The following is a 20,442-nucleotide window of genomic DNA, read 5'->3' on the forward strand; positions in this document are numbered from 1 at the left end:
TGACACATACTCGGGCACAGCTATACGTGACGAAGCAAAACAAAGCATTGTCTGGCCACTCCAGCAACTTCTATGATTCAGCAGCTGCAGCAGCAAGAATGGTCTTATTCCACTGTTTTGATAGAACAGTGGATCCCATGTCTGGCAACACTCATGGTAACAGCAGCTTGTCACACAAAGGAAAATAATACATAGACAATTACTAGCCACCAGATGTTGGTTTTGAGAATACTACTAGAGTGTTTTTTAAAAGAATTTGTATTTTTCTTTTTTTTTTTTTTTTTTGAGACAAGAGTCTTGCTTTTGTCACCCAGGCTGGAGTATACAATGGCGCAATCTTGGCTCACTGCAACCTCCGCCTCCTGAATTCAAGTGATTCTCCCTGCCTCAGACTCCTGAGTAGCTGAGATTTTAGGCACCCACCATCACACCCGGCTAATTTTTGTATTTTTAGTAGAGACAGGGTTTTGCCATGTTTGCCAAGTTGGCCTCGAACTCCTGACCTCAGGTGATCCACCCCACTCAGCCTCCCAAAGTGCTGGGATTATAGGCGTGAGCCACCACACCCATTTTTCTAAGATTTTACTTACAAATCTGGAAGTGTCTTGTACACCTATATCCCCCTTCCTAGTATCTAATAATCCTCCGTATGTTTATACACAACCCCTGTGGCAAGCTACCAAATCTAACTACGTCGCTACTACTTTGTGATTTGCTAGTCAAATTTCATTAGGCTTGAAAGTCTTCAGATCGAAACTAATTTATGGTAATTTTTCAATTAATGGTTCATGAGATTAGACCACAACACTATGAACCTAGAAACTCTGTAATATAACCATTCTTAACAAAAATTATTACTTAAGGGAGTTAGGGTTTTATGACATTTTGATGTTTGTTTCACCATTTTAACTGAACATGCACTATGATCTGGGGACCATTCTAAATATTTTGTGTGAACTGACTCATTTGATCTTCCTAATAATCCTATGAGGTGGGAATATTGCCATCCCTATTTTTAGATGATCAAACTAAAAAGAGAGGTTAAGTGACTTGCTTATGGTCACACAACTAGTTAGTGGTAAAGTCAGGCAGTCTGGCTGTAAAGTTTGTGCTTTCTACACTTATATTGCCTCTCCAACTCTCACTGAACCAACTAATTAAATTTTATTCTATGAACACAGCTTTTTCTAAGACTCTTTAAAAGATACTTGGAAAATATTATATGGACTTGTTTATGATTTTAAACAATTAGGTGAAAAATCTTATGCATTGATCTGGATGAAATCAGATTCTACAAAGACAACATTTAATTTTCAAGTTTGAGAAGTAACAATACTTTAGTGTAATAAACTATTTTTGACAGTCTATAAAATTGTGATATAATCAAGAATTGACAAACCATGGTTCACAGGCCGAATCTGACCCATTGCCTATTTTGTTTTATTGGAACACAGCCATGCTCATTCACTTACATATTACCTATGACTGCTTCCACATTTCAACAGCAAAGGTGAGCAGTTGCAACAGATACTGCAGTTCATGAAGGCCAAAATATTTATTATCTGGCCCTTCACGGAAAAAGTTTGCTAACCCCAAGATACAGATGTTTAGAAGGCATAGGTTGAGAAATACTCCCACGGATTGGCCAGCACCTCATTACAGAAGGGTTAGCAAAATCATGAAAGAATGTAATGAGTTAGTTGAAGCATATGAAAGGCCAAACCCATGAATAACACACCACTCTTTATGCCTGAAGTAGATGGTTACAATAATGGTCCCCAGTGAATCATGCCTATGGGTATCTGTGTCCTTACATAATTCCTTTGTATATTCACTCTTGATTTTGGCTGTGTGAGTTGCTTGGTCCATCAAACATGAAGCCGGGAGAAGCTTGACAAGTGCTTCCTCATTAGGGCTTGCCTTCCTGGATCTTACCATGGAACGAAGTCTGGAGTCACACTGCAGAAGAGGCCACACGAAGAACTGAGGTGTCCCAGCCAACAGCCCCAGATAACCACCGGATATGTAAGTGGGGCTGTCCTGAACCATCTAGCCTCAGTCAATCCCCCAGATAACTGTAGCAGCATGAGTGACCCTAGGTGAGACCAGGAGGAGAACCAGCAGCTGAGCTCAGTCCAAACTGCAGACCGTGAACAAATACAAAGAGGTGACGTTAAGCCACCAGAAGTAGGCATAGTGTCTTATGCAACAATAGAGAACCTTACACAGCACCCTAGCTGATGGACATCTGATAAGGAATTAGGAGCATCACTTACAGATAGGAAAACATGTCTAAATATTAAAAATGATCCAAGAAATGATACCCATGAGAAACCAAGCAAATACCATTGAGGACCCAGGATTTCCTTTCCTTTAAATTCTTGAAGGAAAGAAAAATAGATTAAATAACAAAAATCCTTTGCCTTCTATCTAGGAATGGTTAGGTCCTGTAAATAATCAACTCTTGTGTTTCTTTCTGTGGAATTCTTTTTATCCCTCTGTATCTACCCAGACAGAATAGAGTCTCTCATGTCCTTGTAGATTTTTCTTTCTGCCTGCTGGATGATTCAAAGGCTAGCAGAGATTTGCTGGTGATGTGACTTGGCTGTGTCCCCACCCAAATCTCATCTTGAATTGTAGCTCCCATAATTCCCATGTGTTGTGGGAGGGACCCAGTGGGAGATAATTGAATCATAGGGGTGGTTTCCATATTGTTCCCATGGTAGTGAGTCAGTCTCATCAGATCTGATGGTTTTATACGGGGTTTCCCCTTTGACTTGACTCTCATTCTCTCTTGCCTGCCACCAGGTAAGATGTGCCTTTCACCTTTCACCATGATTGTGAGGCCTTCCCAGCCACATAGAACTGCATGATTCCATTAAATGTCTTTTTCTTTATAAATTACCCAGTCTCAGGTATGTCTTTATCAGCAGTGTGAAAATGGACTAATACAGCTGGTATGAGCCAAGTAACTGACAAGCCAGTGACTTTAAGGCAAATTATTGTAATAATGAGAAAAGATTGTGGCTTAAATAGCAGTTATGGGGTGCAAAGAGGGGGCAGCACATTGTGGAACAAAGACAAGCCACAGTGCTGACATCCTCACCAAGAGTCCCATGCTAACCACAGGACAAGCCTGTTGGCCTTCCTGCTGGAGGAAGAGAAGTCAAGGGGAGCCTTGTCCATGACCAGCCACATATGAGCATGCAGGTGGCGTCCTGAACAGCACAGCAGCATGGGGTCCCTCACACTTCATGCTTTCACTTCATCTCAGCACTTCCTCTCTCAACCCAGACCTGTGCAGTCATTTCAGAGCAGCTGCCTTGAGGTCCACACTAGCCCATGGTCACCCTAGAAGCTAAAAATTGCCTCCAGATACAGGACTGAGAAGAAAGAGAAAAGTTAAAGGGCAGGGAAAGAAGAGGCATGATTTGTGGAGCATAAATAACAAAGGGAACCAAAATTTCTACTATATACAGCTATAAAATAAACAGCTACAAAAAAATACACCTACAAAACAAACTTGGGCCATTTCAGCTTGTAATGCATTTAATGGAGGTAGATGGTGAGGATAGTCAGCCTCTACATTGTGAGCTCATTCATTCATTCAACAAATATTCATGGCTGGGTGCAGTGGCTCACGCCTGCAATCCCAGCACTTTGGGAGGCCAAGGCAGGTGGATCATTTGAGCCCAGGAGTTCAAGACCACCCTGGGCAACATGGTGAAACCCAGCCTCTACAAAATAAAAAAAATTAGCCGGGCATGGTGGTGTGCACCTTTGGTTTCAGCTATATGGGAGGTCAAGGAGGGAGGATCACTTGAGCCTGGGAGGCAGAGGTTGCAGTGAGCCAAGACTGCATCACTGCACTCCAGCCTGGGTAACAGAGTGAGATTCTGTCACCAAAAAAAAAAAAAAAAAAGAGAGAGAGAGAGAGAAAGAGAAATATCCATGGAGTGTCTAAATGTGTGCCAGACCCCGTTGTGGGCACTATAGATGTTGCAAATCAATACAGCATTTCTGATATGACTCCTGCCACGTAGGGCTTATTTCCTAGGAGAGGGGGGACAAAGTCTATTTGTAAATAAAATAATTACAAGTCATGATGTGTGCTGTAAGGAAACAGACAAACTAGATGGGATGGCAGAGAGGAGCCACCTGCTCTTGGAGGGTAAGTGCCTACGTCTTCCTCAGGTGTGTGCCTCTCGCAGTGTTTGCATTTGAATGCAATGTTGTAGCCTCAGAGAGTTAAGCTCCACTTGGTTAAATCTCTTCCATATTTCAGTTTATGGGGTTGCAACATTGATGCAGGCTGAGCGACAGGAGGGAAGGTGGCAGATGGCAGCAGCATTGGGACCAGAGGAAAGGTTAAGCAAGCCTTCAGGAAATGGCCTGCCCTTGCTAGTGCGCCTCCTGCAGGGTGGCCCGGGAAGCGAGGTCCCCAGCCATCGCTCTGTGCTGTGGTGCACCTGCTCATCAGGAGCCAGCAGCGGGTTCCCACACTGACGGGTTCCGCTCCAGAGCTCTCTAACTGGACCGCCTTCATGGGACCACACAAGAGACAGAAGCTCAGCCCTCCCAGGTCTCTGCAGCAACCTAATACTTCTTCAGATCCAGGAAGAGAGCTGCACCTGCATTTCACTCTCTTACAGAACAGGAACATGGTCCCCGGGCTTTGTCACACCAAGAGGCTGTGTTTTCCAGTATCTCATCGTCTCCCCAACCACAGGGGTAACAGGGATTGGTTTTCAATTTTTTTCTCACTCCTTCCTTTTCTTTTTGAATGTACCATTGCATAAATCCTGTAGTGCATCTTGTTCCATAGCTATGAGTTTAAATCTCATTTCATGTCATTATTAGCAATTCTTTCCATAATGGTAATAATCAATAAAAACCCCAGTTAAAACCTGGATAGCTGCCACCCCTTGACCACAGCCAGGGGAAAAGGTATTGCTGTGGTTTTTGATGGTGCTGAGAAAAGGAATTCATCTCTGAGGATAACCAAACCAAATGCAGAATGTTTTGGTTGTGTGACCCAGGTAGGTTACCCTTTAAAAGTTTAAACTCCTTTATTTCAGAAAATTGAAAAGGCATAACTTCAAAAGGAAGTTTTACTGGTTAAAAATTAGTGGGTTTCAAAGGATTATAAGTCATGCTGCTATAAAGACACATGCACACGTATGTTTATTGCGGCACTATTCACAATAGCAAAGACTTGGAATCAACCCAAATGTCCATCAGTGACAGACTGGATTAAGAAAATGTGGCACATATACACCATGGAATACTATGCAGCCATAAAAAAGGATGAGTTTGTGTCCTTTGTAGGGACATGGATGCAGCTGGAAACCATCATTCTCAGCAAACTATCGCAAGAACAGAAAACCAAATACCGCATGTTCTCACTCATAGGTGGGAACTAAACAATGAGATCACTTGGACACAGGAAGGGGATCATCATACACCGGGTCCTATTGTGAGTAGGGGGAGGGATAGCATTAGGAGATATACCTAATGTAAATGATGAGTTAATGGGTGCAGCACACCAACATGGCACATGTATACATATGTAACAAATCTGCACATTGTGCACATGTACCCTAGAACTTAAAGTATAATAAAAAAGAAAAAAAATTAGTGGGTTTTTTTAAAAAATCACATACCTCTGGCCCAGAACATTCTCATTTGATGAAATTTATTTCCATTTTCCTGAAATAGTCATGATTTTTATTATGAGAGTCAAATACGTTACTTAATATGCCTGCTAAGTTAGAAAGGATGAAACGAAGAGAAAGTATCTTTTATTGTTAATTTTCTCTTGCCACAGTTCTTTATTTTGGTTAAGGATTGCCTTTTGTTTCCTGACCCATTTTTAGGAAAGGATTTTGTTTAGAGTTTTGCCACGTAGTGAATCAAATTGACAACCATTTTGCCAAAAATCATGTCTGTATTTTGCTCCCACTCTTTCCCTCTGAAGTTGTTTATAACGAGAAAGCACAGGTATGCTTTCATAAGGCTGTGGGCTCATTATGTCAAAGGGGATGGTGTGGAAGCAGATTCCAAATACAGGATGCTGGGCTGCAGGAGGTGTGCTCGGGCTGGCCACCGAGGAGGAGCACTTCCTTCCTCCAAACTGTGTTATGTTCTCCCCTGCACACATTGAGACGTCAGTCCTTAGCACACAGATGAATTTGCATCCTTAATAAACTTGTCCATGTTTCTTGTGCTCACATTTGACTGAGTTGTAAAGTGTTTCCCAGAGGCCCAGAGACAATTCTAATACCGGTAACTATAACTATATTCATCTGTATTAGTCTGTTCTCACACTGCTGTAAAGATACTATCCAAGACTGGATAATTTATAAAGGAAAGAGATTTAATTGCTTCACAGTTCCACATGTGAACTTGGCTCCCGAGGCTTGGGAGGCCTCAGGAAACTTACAGTCATAGCAGAAAGCAAAGGGGAAGCAAAGACCTTCTTCACAAGGTGGCAGGAGAGAGAAAGAGTAACTGCCAAACCCTCATAAAACATCAGATTGTGTGACAACTCACTCCTTATCCCAAGAACAGCATGGGGGGAACCGCCCACATGATGCAATCACTTCCCACCTGGTCCCTCCCTCATCACACGGGGATTACAATTTGAGATGAGATTTGAGTGGGGATGCAAAGCCAAACCACATCATCATCCAATGGAAATGAAATATAAAGATTCTCATCGTCCCCTACTTCCCTCTCCTGAGGATGCTTAATGGGTCTAATGAGGTATAATTAAGACCACCCAGATCTCCACAGAATAATGCAAGGGCTTGATGAGCAGCACGGTGAGCCCAATTTCAACTAGACTTACTGTATTAGTCCGTTCTCATGCTGCTAATAAAGACGTACCCGAGACTGGGGGTAATTTATAAAGGAAAGAGGTTTAATGAACTCACAGTTCCACTTGGCTGGGGACGCCTCACAATCATGGTGGAAGATGAAGGAAGAGCAAAGGGACGTCTTACATGGTGGCAGGCAAGAGGGCATATACAGGGGAACACCCCTTTTTAAAACCATCAGCTCTCTTGAGACTTATTCACTATCACAAGAACAGCACGGGAAAAACCTGCCCCCATGATTCAGTTATCTCCCACCGAGTCCCTCTCATGACACATGGGAATTATGGGAGCTATAATTCAAAATAAGATTTGGGTGGGGACACAGCCAAACCATATCACTTACTAAAGGAGTCAAGCATGTTTAAAGATAATCAGGCAAGAAGAAAGGGCTGAGAGCCCTGACATCACATCGATTTTGGAGCACAAAAAGAAAAGGTATGAAACTATTTCAAGATATTTACAGATGAGCAATCTATTTCAAGAATGCAGTTGTGCTAAGTTTTAGGAGATCTAAAAGCAACCCGATTCCAATCCCAACAACTGAGGGTTCAAGGCGTATGAAGGCATGAACAAGAATATCCTGGAAACAAGAATGTTAGGCCAGCCTGAAATCGTCCTCCTGCATCCCAACTCCTAAGGCATTTTTATCTAATTCTTAAGGAGACAATCCCCACCAAAAAAGCCCATTGCACCCTCAACAAATGTGCATCATATTATGACAGAAGTCTTGCCCCCACTGGAAAAAAGAAGTTGTGCACAATTAGAAGAGTTTCCAACACAGATGCTCTAAATCAAAACTAGAAACAGCAACCCAAATGCCAGATAAGGATGCAGGTGACAACTCAAGGGCTCCTCATGGGTCTTAACTACCACCTCCAGGGGAAGATTCCTACATCCACATCTTTCTTGAAAACTCCCCATGCTTTGGGTCCTTACCTCCAACTACCTCTTTTTTTCTTAAGATGGAGTCTTGCTCTGTCACCCAGGCTGGAGTGCAGTGGTACGATCTCGGCTCACTGCAACCTCCGCCTCCCGGGTTCAAGCGATCCTCCTGCCTCAGCCTCCTGAGTAGCTGGGACTACAGGTGCATGCCACCACGCCCAGCTAACTTTTTGTATTTCTAGTAGAGACGGAGTTTCACCGTGTTAGCCAGGATGATCTCTTATCTCCTGACCTCTTGATCTGCCCACCTCAGCCTCCCAAAGTGCTGGGGTACAGGCATGAGCCACCACACACGGCTTCCTCCAACTACTTTCTACATCCAAAGCTAAACTTGCAATCTTCACAGTCCTCCTACTCACACAAAGGAAACATTTATTTCCTTCTAAATGTAATGTTTACTAAATTAATTAAATGTACATCACAGTATCATTCTTTTAATCACAGAGATTTAAAACCTGTATTTCAACTGTGACTACTCTCTTAGTTTCACCTTCACCTGCAGGCATTTCTTTCATAACCCACCCGAACCATGGCCAACCTTACCTCTCCAGTCACACTGCTGCCCTATCCCCAGCAGGAAGTCCTTCCCACTCAGTCATCAGCATACTCCATTCAGACGAATCTCACCAACATACCACTTGTACCAACTTACCCAATTGCTATGGGTTGAATTGTGTCCCCAAAAAAGATGTGTTGAAGTCCTAAGCCCCAGTACCTCAAATGTGATCTTCTTTGGAAATAGGGTCATTACTGATGTAATTAACAAGATGAGGTCATACTGGTGTAGGGTGAGCTCTTAATCCAATACAACTTGAGTTCTCATCAGAAGTCAGTGTGAAGATAGGAAAGACACCATGTAAAGATGGAGGCAGAGACTGGAGCAATGCAACTGCAAGCCAAGGAATGTGAAGGATTGAAGGCCACCACCGGAAGCTAGGAAGAGGGCAAAGAAGGATTCCACTCAGAGTCTCCGTGAGCGTGGCCTTGCCAACACCTTGATTCCTGACTTCTGGCCTCCAGAGCTGTGAGACAGTATGTTTCCATTGTATTAAGCCACCCAGGTTGTGGTATTTTGTTATGGCGGCCCCAGGAAACTAACGCATCCCCCCCCTTCCTTTCTAAACCTTCAGGGGCTGCCTATCCCCCACCATGTCATGTTCAAATCTTTGGCCTGGCTCTGGAGGCCCTGCCCTCCCCCATCACGTCCCCTCTTCACAAATGTATCTCCCACTATTTCCTCATGACCTTCTCCAAACTCCAGCCTGCACTTGCCTCTCCCTTCTTCAAAGTCCTGCTGCCTCAGTCTCCACTAAAGTGTCTTCCCACCATATCAAGTATGTTTCTTTCTGCCTTCCCTATCAATCCATACACCCTTTGAAAAATGGGCTATGAATTACTTTTATTTTCAATCTCCCCTGAGTACACAAATGCTCTAAAACTACTCACAGACGACTTGATCCAGTAGTCTTTGCACAAACATTGCCCTTGACCTGGAATACCTGGGTCAACAGCAAACTACATGCCAGTGTAATCTAATTAGACTACTAAGTAGTCTAATCTTTGTGTCCCCAGTGCCTAGCTCAGTGTCTGGCATTTCATGGACATCCAATAAAGGTTTTTAATTCATTTAGTTTATTTTTAAAATCCAGCCCCCAAGCATAAGTTCTGGGTCCCTTCCAGGTAATATCATATCTGCCTTCTTTTAAGGAACTTGCTAATGAAAATCCTTCAAGTTCTACAGACAAAGTTGGTGAAAAGGGGTTGGGGGAGAAATATCATTCGCTTCCTCTGACTAATAAGTCATTAGGAGGTCCAGGCCTGGAGCCACAGGGAGCCTTATTAGTCCATATGACCCATCTGAAAGGAGAGCCCTCCTGCCAGTGAACAGCTTCCTATTTATTAATACATGACAGGGCTTGTCCTTCACCCCCATCATTACCTGTGCTTCCAGAGCCCTTTGAAAGCATAAATAAATGATAGCTGGCTGGTCTTCTTTCCCCAGCACTTTGTCAGTGCTGAGAATCCTGACAGCTTGCCAAGACATGATTTGCCACTACAAATGCCAAGTGGGAGAGCCCCTGTCCTCTCCTATTCATAGAGACACTTGATAATTCAAAGTGCCAGCTCCTTCCAACAGAGTCAGACAGACTAATGTGCTGTCACTGGTCTCCAGGAAAGAGAGCCACACAGTGTGCTTTTCAAATAGCCCAAGACTTAGCAGGGTGGAGGACCTTTGCTCAGCAGGTAAGCCATTCAGATCCCGGAGGTGCCAGTGCCCAGCGAAACTTCAGGGGCTGCAGCAGGACTCTGGGGCATCAGAATTCAGAAAGGGGAACAGAAAATCGTTAGCATTGTTCCAATTCTGTCATTTGCCCCTCTTCCTCCCACCTCACCTCTTCTTCCTCCATCTCCAAAGCTGGGAATGAGCCTCCTTGATAGATGTATGGATATTCCCTTGGTTTTCACCTGGACCCTCAGAATACAAATGCTCTGACCATTCACTGGATGTTGGAGGGTTGGGATGGGGGAAAGGGGTGCAGTGTGGGGGAATCCAACCTTGGAAGGCGGTCAGAAGCCAAAGAAGAAAGGAAGTGTAGATTATCGGAAGTTTATAGTTGATCAAATGCACATGAGAAAGAAGAGAAGAGTAGAGATCAATTAAAGGACCAGAATTACAACAGTAGGTCAAGTCTAGGACAGACTTTTACAGGGAAACTCATTTTGGAAAGCAGATATCGAGGCCTATGTGGGCTCAAAATAGGTAATTGAAGGATTCCCTAGATATTTTTGCCAATATTCTGTCCTCAGCAACTTTCTGACCAAAAATACTCACACACTTTGCACATTCCCAAAAGAAAGAATGAAAGAGGGCTGCTCTCTGTGTGGGAAATGTAAAAAGGTGGACTGAAGGTAGATTTACCCTTAGGGAAGTGCGTAAGATAGAACAACTGCAGATGATTACCCACTTTCTCTTTAATGTCCCCCTCCCGCCCCCAAGGCCATGGCTGTCCTCAGCCCTGGACTGCTCCTCTCCTTCACAGGGAACCTATTTCCACTTAGTGTTACATCATCACATCATCCTATAATCCAGGCACGATTGCATTTTAAAAGGAGACTCCACAACCTTCCAGATTCAGCAGTCCATCTCTGAGGTAGCTGGAGTGTATCAGGATGACTTGGCTTTGATTACACAAGTTTATAGGAGACCCAGAGTTCTAGGCACGATATGACAGGTGGGAGCAAAAACAAAAACAAAAAAACTTAGAAGGGGAAAATGTTCCTTGATCAATGGCACCCCAGTGGCTATGAGCACACCCAGCACCCTGATCTTGGTTTCTGAACATCATTCTCCAGTAAAAGAACCAAGGCTCCTTGAAGGAGTGGTTAATTCTAGGTCTGGACAGGAAAACCGAAATGCGATCCTGGAGTATCTTGCACCCAAAAGTAAAGAAGTGCTCAAAAATGGATGAGACCCTCTTGAAAGGGCATAAAAACCAACCTGAAAGGCCAAACCATAAAGGCCAAAGGTAAAACAATTTTCACAATAAAATAAATAACAATAATCCTGAATTATAATACATAGTATTTTAAAAAATTAGGTTGGTGCAAAAGTAATTGTGGTTTTTGAATACATGAATCTACTCCGATATAAATAAGAAACTGAATAAGAAAATTAGCAATAAGACATAGCTCCTCCTTACAAAAGAACTTCATTTAATAAATATAGAAGAAAGAAATAAACAATCACCATTAAAACTCCACAGTAATGGCCATGCATGGTGGCTCACACCTGTAATCCCAGCACTTTGGGAGACCGAGGCGGGTAGATCATTTCAGGTCAGGAATTGGAGACCAGCCTGGCCAACTTGGTGAAACTTCATCTCTACTAAAAATACAAAAATTAGCCAGGTGTGGTGGCACACATGTATAGTCCAAGCTACTCAGGAGGCTGAGGCACAAGAATTGTTTGAACCTGGGAGGCAGAGGTTGCAGTGAGCTGAGATTGTGCCACTGCACTCCAGGCTGAGCAAAAAAATAAAAAAATAAAAAAATAAAGGATGCCAAAATTAGTAGGCAAAAGTTTGAGGAAAAACAAAATATTTGTATAATCTGAAAGTATCTCCCTCATATTTATTGATTACAAAAGGAAACATAATAACTTCACAGTGAAAAAGCCCTTCAGACATACCTTCACCCGTGTTCAAGGAAAAAGCACCAGGAATGAGCCCTATCAACACCACGTACCCCCTGGCATAACGCTCTGAGAAGGACACATCACTTCTGAGATATTCTTGCCAAAAATACACAACCACAATCGAATCATGAAAAACAATACACAAACCCAAATTGAAGGATAGTCTGCGGAACACCTGACCATTCCCCTTCAAAAGTGTCAAGGCCATGAAAGAAAAGGAAAGACCTAGGAACTGTCACAGATTGAAGGAGATGAGGAGACCTGACAGTTAAATGCAACACTGGAGCTGGATGGAATCCTGTAACAGATAAAGGACATGAATGGGAAAACAGGTGAACTCCAAAGAAAGCCTATAGTTGAGTCACTAATATTGTACCAGTGATAATTTCTTGGTTTTGACCATTGTACTACGGTTCTAGAAGATGTTGTTTACATTAGGGCAGCCAGGTGAAAGGTATAGGAAAATGCTTTGTGCTGTTTTGGTTCTGGGGAAGTTTTGGTTTTGTTTTCTTTTGTTTTTTGTTTTTTTAAAGTCTTGCTCTGTCGCCCAGGCTGGAGTGCAGTGGCGCAATTTCAGCTCACTGCAACCTCTGCCTCCTGGTTCAAGTGATTCTCCTGCCTCAGCCTCCCAGGTAGGTGGGATTACAGGTACATGCCACCATGCCCGGCTCATTTTTGTATTTTTTGTAAAGATGGGGTTTCACCATGTTGGCCAGGCTAGTCTTGCACTCCTGACCTCAGGTGATCCACCCAGCTCGGCCTCCTAAAATGCTGGGATTACAGGCATGAGCCACTGCACCCAGCTGCTTTGTGCTGTTTTGCAACTTTTCTCAAAGTCTAATATTATTCCAAAATAAAAAGTGTTTTTAAATGTCCCTTCATATTACATTCCGTGCAATAGTGGTGAGAGTAAAGAAATAAATCATCAACAATGCTTTCATTTTGTCCCAGAAGTTGGGAAGATTCAAAGTAAAGAACAGATGTAAAAGCTGGTTTCATGGAGACAGATGTGGAACACAGGGTCTGCAACAAGGGAGATGGGGGGCTGGCCTATTTCCAGGCATCCAGATCAGAGGCAGGCAAAGTGCCTTTATTTTAAGACTGTCAGCTGTTTGTGTCCACAAAAGAGAAAGAGAGAACTCGGCTTCAACACAAACAGCTCAATGGACATCCACCACTGGCCGCACTCCCTCCCAGCTGGTGGATTCTGTGGCTCTGAAAGCTTTGTGGGTAATTATTGTAGGGATTAGCACCCAACAGTCTGGGCAGCCCAGATAATTCCTTTTATTTAGAAAACTCTGCCATAAAATGAATGGCTACCTCCCATCACCACTGCCCCCACTTTCCCAGCTACCTTTAACCTTTTCTGTAAGCATTTTTGTTGTTTTTACTACACAAAAGTTTTGGTGAGCATTTACATTTTTTAAGGCATAAATGAACCCCCAAAGACAGAAAATAATTCTGATAAGAATGGTACACTAGCCACATGGTAGGCCCTCAATACAGAGTTTGCTGAATTGACTTGTGTGCCCTTTCTATGGATTCCTTCCAGGAAGCTTTTCTATGCTTAGATTGTGGTATTTGTAGCCATAATCTCTCTTACGCACAGTGGCCAGGATATAATAGAAATGGTAGGGTTGAAGAGTAGCTGCAAAAGTTTCTAATGACGTCATCTTTATTGGAATGACTCCTCTATAAAAGAGGCATTGTGAAACCTGGATGAAGAATAAAAAGGAATAATAATAACAGATTCTGAGTGTTTACGCCACATAGGAAGCCCTCCAAACAATGGTAGCAAGTAGGAACTATCATGATCTCCAGCTGTCAGTTGACAGGCACATGCCATAGCCTAGGCAATGGGACTGGAGTCTGTATGCTTCACATCATGCTCTGATACTTTCTTCCCCATTCCTCTGTTCTGGTCCAGCCTTACTGTGGGACTTTGGACAAGTCTTGAACCTTCTCTGGACTCCTGATTAGCTGCCTAAAATACAGGGATAATAAGAATCCCATTCTGCCTACTTCAAAGAGTCAAGTACACAAGAGAACATTTACAAAAGTTGAACATACAGTAGATCACAAAAGAAGTTTCCTAAAATGTGAGAAACGCTATGGGCAGATCACATTTTTGGCCATATGCAATTAAATCCAAAAGCAGCTATTAAAAGAGAGCTGAATTTTTTTGAAAACTTAATGTGGTCATAAATAAGTCTGGGTTAAAGAAATTAGGTCTCTTTAAAACAACAAATTGATTTTTTAAAAACACGATATAAATCCACAAAATCTGATCCCTAAACTGCAGTGGGTACAGCTGAGAAGCAGCCTATTTTTTGACTTTAGGATTCCCAAAGATCTGAACATTGTAAGAACCAGAAACTTCTGGAAGTGAAGATGGAGAAAGGTCTACAAATAAAAGGAGTGGTTGTGTTACGGGAAAAGGGTCCAGATCCAGACCCCAAGAGAGGGTTTTTGAATCTTTTGCAAGAAAGAATTCAGGGCGACTCCACAGTGCAAAGCAAAAGCAAGTTTATTAAGAAAGTAAAGGAATAGAAGAATGGCTACTCCATAGAGAGCAGCCCCAAGGGCTGCTGGTTGCCCATTTTTGTGGTTATTTCTTGATGATATGCTAAAGAAGGGGTGGATTATTCATGCCTCCCCTTTTTAGACCATACAGGGTAACTTCCTCACGTTGCCATGGCATTTGTAAACTGTCATGGTGCTGGTGGGAGTGTAGCAGTGAGGACGACCAGAAGTCACTCTTGTGGCCATCTTGGTTTTGGTGGATTTTGACTGGCTTCTTTACTACAGCCTGTTTTATCAGTAAGGTCTTTATGACCTGTATTTTGTGCCGACCTCCTATCTCATCCTGTGACTTAGAATGCCTTAAAGGTCTGGAAAAGCAGCCTGGTAGGTCTCAGCCTCATTTTACCCAGCTCCTATTCAAGATGGAGTTGCTCTGGTTTAAGCACCTCTGACAGCTGGAAATTCATCCCGGAAACACTTTGACCTCAAGGTACCTTTCCCCTTTGCACAACCGGGTGATTGCTCCTCTCCCTCTCCCTAGAGGCAGCCTGGAAGTGTGTTTTCTGGAACAAGTAAGGCAGAGGCCTCTGGGTCAGGGAACACCAGGCTTGGGTGAAGGTGTTAGTCATGCTGAGAACAGCAGATTCAGTAGAAACTTGTTGTAAATGTTGAGCCCTTTCTCCTCCCAGGCTCTTCCTCTCACTGCCTCTCAAAACACCAGTACACAGGTCTGTGTGCTTCAGGCAAGTCACTGAAAGAGCCTTCACTGGGGCTTCTCAGTCTAAAGGTTCTGAAATCCAGGATTCCCTAAGGAAGCGGCCCAGCCAGAACTCACAGTGGCCCTGTGAGTAATTTCAGTAATTCCTACCTCAGGGCTTCCATTCACTTTTTTTCCCCTGTTGTAGTAAACTATATAAAACATAAAATATGCCATTTTAGCCATTTTTAAGTTTACAATTCAATGGCATTAAGTATATTCACAATGTTGTGCAACCATCACCACTATCTATTTCTGTAACTTTTTCATTACCCCAAGCAGAAACTGTACCCATTAAGCAATCACTCCTTCATCTCTTCTCCCATAAGCCCCTGGTAACTTCTAAATCTGCTTTCTGTCTCCACCAATCTGCCTATTCTAGATACGTCATGTAAGTGGAATCATACACTACTTTTCCTTTTGTGCCTAGCTTATTTCACTTAGCATAATGTTTTCCAGATTCATCTACACTGTAGCTTGTATCAGAATTGAATTTCTGGCCAGGCACAGTGGCTCACGCCTATAATCTGAGCACTCTGGGAAGCTGAGGACGGTGAATCACTGGAGCTCAGGAGTTCAAGACCAGCCTGGACAACATGGACAACATGGTGGAAACCTGTATCTATAACAACAAAAATACAAAAATTAGCTAGGTGTAGAGGCGCACCTCATGAGTAGTCCCAGCTACTCATGAGGCTGAGTTGGGAAAATTGCTTGAGCCCAGGAGTTGAGACCAGCCTGGGCAACATAGTGAGACCCCCATCTCTACAAAAAAAAAAAAAAATCAGCTGGGCATGGTGGGTTGCACCTGTAGTCCCAGCTACTCAGGAGGCTGAGGTGGGAGGATCGCTTGAGCCAGGGAGGTCGAGGCTGCCAAGAGCTATGATCACATCACTGCACTCCAGCCCGTGACAGACCCTGTCTCAAAAAAAAAAAAAAAAAAAAAAAAAAGGCATGTCTATGATGGCTAAATAATATTCCGTTTTATAAAGATAACATATTTTGTTCAACCATTCATCAGTTGATGGACATTTGAGTTGTCTCTACCTTTAGACTGTTGTGAATAATGCTGCTATGAACATTGGCATACAAATATCTGAGTCCCTGTCTTAAGTTATGTTGTATATTCTAATCACTTTTTTTTTATTTTTGAGACGGAGTCTCACTCTGTCTTCCAAGGTAGAATACAATGGTATGATCTCAGCTCACTGCAACCCCCACCTCCCTGGTTTAAGTGCATCTCCCTGCCTCAGCCTCCTGAGTAGCTGGGATTACAGGCACCTGCCACCACACCTGGCTAATTTTTGTAGTTTTAGTATAGATGGGGTATCACCGTGTTGGCCAGGCTGGTCTTGAACTCCTGACCTCAGATGATCTGCCTGCCTCGCCCTCCCAAAGTGCTGGGATTACAGGTGTGAGCCACCATGCCCAGCCCTAATCACGTTTTAATTCCTCACACTCATGAAGTGACAGCAAAGGATCACCAGACATTTAAGGAAAGCATTTATAATGAAAGACAAAACACAGACAAAAAAAGAAAAATCAACTTACGGGAAACAAAGACTATCCAGAAAAAAGAAAACAAAGCCAAACAACAACAATAACAAATATATATATATTTTTATATATATATATCCTAAGAAAGATACAAAGAAGATATTGTCTAGGAAATAAGAATACTATGCTCTAAAAAAGAATTTTCACAAAACAGAAAAATGAACAATTCTTAGAAAATAAATGTATAAGAGCAAAAATTCGAAGCTCAATAAATAAAAGTGTTAAAAGGTTGAGGAAAATCACCCAGAAAATAAAAAGTCAGACAAACAGATGGAAAACAGGAGGGAAAAGAGAACAAAAGTAAAGAAACTGAAGAGGAGAGCTAGCATCTGAAGCAACAGGAGCTCTTCAGATAACAGAGAAACAGAATACAATAAGAACAAAAAATCATCATAAAATTAATAATAACAGAAAATAAATTCTTATTATACTCCAGAAAATGTCCCAGAGCTGGTGCATATGAGAAAGGTCTCACTGAGCCTCCAACACAAAGGCTGAAAGGAGGTCCACACCAAGGCACCTCGCCATGAAACTTCAGAGCTCTGAGAACAAGCGGAAGATCCTGCTGGCTTCCTGAGAGAGGAGAACAAAATTCCTGATAAAGGGTCAGGGGTCAGGGTGACTTCTGACTTCTCCCCAGCAACTCTGGCAACTGGAAGACAATGGAGCAATGTCTTCCAAATTCTTAGCGGCAGTGATTTCCAACCTAGAAATCTCTGCTATTATCAAAGGCACTTGCACTCCATGCAGCCAAATGTGATCCTTCACTGGGGCCACTTTTCTAATACTTCAGTCATTCCTATATTACCGTCAGGATTTTTGCCATATCCACAGAGTCCTTGTTTTTTTTGTTTTGTTTTGTTTTGTTTTGTTTTGTTTTTTGAGACAGGGTCTCTCTCTGTCACCCAGACTGGAGTGCAGTGGCACGATCTCGGCTCACTGCAGCTTCTGCCCCTGGGCTCAAGCGATCCTCCCACCTCAGCCTTCCAAGTAGCTGGGACTGCCAGTGCCTGCCACCATGCTTGGCTATTTTTTTTTTTTTCTTTGTATTTTTAGTAGAGATGAGGTTTCACCGTCTTGTCCGGGCTGGTCTTAAAGTCCTGAGCTCAAGTGATCCACCTGTCTCAGCCTCCCAAAGTGTTGGGATTACAGGTGTGAGTCACTGTGTCCAGCCTATTATTTTTTAATATTTTTTCTTAAATTGAGTCGCTGTTTTTAATTAAATTATTTATGGAATTTATTATGGAAAATCAGCTATTATTTGTGATCAATAAGAAGTAACTGAAAAGATAAAGTGAAAAATAAATAAATAAAACAATGATCTCAAGTTCCTGGTGCCCCTGTTGCTTCCCAAAGCTCTGAGCTCACAGGCTGCTTTCTCTGTGTTACGCAGGAAGATTAGCAAGGATAAGAGAGGTGTTAAAGACCAGCACTGCCTGATATGCCTTTTGATGTCATCAAAAAGATGGAACGAGATTTGAAAGGACTAATTGTGTGAGTCAACGTTACATAACGCTGCTTCACTGCACCACCTACACCCCCACACCCCCGGTCATTCCACCAGCTCCTCAGCTTGGAAACTCTGCACTGTAAGGACACACAGAGGCCATGTCCCACTCTCTAATGAGTCTTAGGGATAACGTGGTGGCCTGTGCCTATGTAGAGAAAAGCACTAGGCAGCTTGAGACCTCACCATGCCAACAGCTAAGACCAGACAGGAACACTAAACCCTGTTTTGCTTTTTTAAACCTGCCCATATCTGCTCTTCAAAGATGGGCAGGTTTAAAACCTTAAACCTTTCTGCAGAAGGGCAGATTTCCTCTTGTGGGCCCAAACCGGTGCTTACTTCAACCAATCCCCATCTGCATCTCCAAGTTGACGTCCATCATCTCAGTATGCCGCCCCACAGTGTGGCCTCTGCAGGCCCTCTCCCTGCAGGGTTGGGTTACATGTACATGGTAGCTTCATGGCCCTCTACAGGGCTCTAGCAACATTTGTGGTTTTCCTCTGTGTTAACACAACCCCTGTGGCTGGCCTCCAGAAACCAAAGACTTGCTAGACCCCGACCGAGAAGGGCAACTTCATAAATATTAATCCTGCACTGAGAGTATTCTCTGGTGAGACTTGGCCAGGTGTTAGATTTGAAGATTCTCTGTAGCTTACATTGTGTGCCCTCCATGACTTACTCCAGCCATGACACTGGTAAGAGCAAATTCTGGTGGCCAGGAGGCCAAGGAGGGCTTCTAGGAGATGTGGTAATGTTAAGACAACAAGAAACCAAAAAATTATTCCTGGTCTTATAACAATAACCATCTCAGGTAAAGATTTAACTTGGAGACCTAAAAGGGGGTTGTCTTAGGCCTCTGTAATTTGGATTTTTTTTCTTCTGTTGAAGAAAAATGTTGGAGAACCCCAGGGCTCATACATAGATAATCTCTTATCTTTTCTATTTACTCTCTCTCTGCCATCTCATCCAGTCTCATGGTTTAAATAACAACTATATGCCAGTGGTGCCCAAATTTGTATCTTTATACCTGAACCTCTCACCTGAAATCCGGACTTAAATATTCACCTGTTTAGTCAATATCTCCAGTTAGAATTTCAATAAACATCTCAAACTTGACATGTCCCAACCTGAGCTCCTGATCTTCCCCCCAAACCGCCCTTTTCCTCCAGTCTTGCCATCTCCATAAATGGCTACTCCTTATTTTCATGTATTTGCTCAGGCCAAAACCCCTGCAGCCATCCTTGACTTTCTCTCTCACACCACCCCATCTGATCCAGTAGCAAATCCTATCAGTTCTACCTCCAAAATACATCTAGAAACACGCCCTTCTCACCAGTCCATTGCCACCACCCTGATCCATTGCAGCCGCCTCTACTTCTGCCCTTGCCCCATTTGGTCTCTTCCAAAGCAGCAGCCAAGGGGACCCTGTAGGTTAGACCTAGTCACTCTCTGGCTTCTATATGATCTGTTCTTTGTTGCCTCTACGCCAGCTTTCCCCACTGCTCGTTTCCTTTCTCATATGGCTCCAGCCACACAGCTTCCTGTCTTTGAACCAAGCCAGGCATGCTCCCACCTCAGGGCCTTTGCACCTGCTGTTCTCTCTTCCTGGAATGCTCTTCCCCCAGAGTCACATACTGGTTCCCTCACTTCCTTCAGGCCTCTACTCAAAGGTGACACATCAATAAAGCCTTCCTTTGCCACATGTATGGGCTGAATTACTGAATTGTATCCGCTCCTCCAAACTCGTATGTTGAAATCCTACCTCCAGCGCTGCAGAAAGTCACTGTATTTAGAGACAGGGTCTTTAAAGAGGTAATTAAGGTTAGTTACCTTAATTAATGAGGTCATATGGGTGGGTCCTACTCCAATATGGCTGGTGTCCCTAAAAGAAGAGATCATTAGCACCAGACAGGCCTAGAAGGACCATGAGAAGACAGCCATCTACAAGCCAAGGAGAGACATCTCAAAAGAGACTGACCCTGTCTATACCTTGATTTCACATTCTGGCCTCTAGAATTGTGAGGCAATGAATTTGGTTTGTTTGTTTGTTTTGTTTTTTGAGATGGAATTTTGCTCTTGTCGC

Source organism: Papio anubis, chromosome 4 (assembly GCF_008728515.1).
Source record: "Papio anubis isolate 15944 chromosome 4, Panubis1.0, whole genome shotgun sequence".
Taxonomy (NCBI): Eukaryota; Metazoa; Chordata; class Mammalia; order Primates; family Cercopithecidae; genus Papio; species Papio anubis.